This window comes from Meles meles, chromosome 10 (genome assembly GCF_922984935.1).
Source record: "Meles meles chromosome 10, mMelMel3.1 paternal haplotype, whole genome shotgun sequence".
In the NCBI taxonomy this organism is placed as follows: Eukaryota; Metazoa; Chordata; class Mammalia; order Carnivora; family Mustelidae; genus Meles; species Meles meles.
Window position 1 is genome coordinate 51151489 of NC_060075.1, and position 1002 is coordinate 51152490.

The window sequence follows — 1002 nt, forward strand, 5'->3', positions numbered from 1 at the left end:
CTTGCAATTGGCGGCCAAGGGCAGGAGAGCTCCAGTGTTAGCTATCTAAGCCCAAACACAGTGTCTTTGAACGTCACCACCTCCTGGTGCTTCGCAGGGTCGGATCCCTTCTTGGGCAAGACGCCATAAAGGTTATGCTGGATCTTTTGATATCTTTTCAAATTTTGTTTCAGAAACCATTTTTCACGCTCTCACTTGCCCGGGGCCTACAGTACCATCTTGTACACCACCCAGCCACCCTACAGATGACATCTCAGGACTTCAGATGCTCCCCTTCTCCTCTCTCACCACCTCTCTGCCTCCCCGTAAAACCGGGGGAACCTGTTTTCCATTTGTTCAGAAAACAAATGAGCTGGTCTATGATAATGCATGATGGGGATTCCTAGGCAACATTCTTGCTTTTTTAAAAAGAGGACATTATAAATGTTGGGCCTTTGCCCAAAGACGTTCCCCAGTGGTGGGGTAATTAGATAATATAGGAGGTCAATGGGGAGAAAAATAAAAAGGAAAAAAAAATACCACAGAGAAGCACTGGGAGGAAAAACACATGAAAGCATCATTTCATTTGAGAGAAATACTTCATTAGCAAATGCCCAAAAGTTACAACTCCAGGAAACCCATTTGGCCAGGGATAACAAAAGACTTTTAAAAATTCATATCCTATGACTTAGTAAATCCAGTTCTGAGAATGCATCCTAAGGAATAATTCTGAAACAGAAAGAGCTTTGTGCACGAAGAAATTCACCATCGAGTTACTTATGATATAGAAAAATGGCAAAAAGGGTATTGATTATGTAAATTATGATACAATGGAATATAGTCATTCCAGACGTATGAAAAATTTTCTATATTATAAAATAAAATGAAAAAGAGCAGACTGCAGTTTTAATCATTACCACATTATGATCATCACGTCCAAAATATTTGGAAGCTAATTATCTAATTACGTTTAGAAATTGCTACTATAGGTAATATTTTTCTTGTTCCTACTTTTTTAAAAAT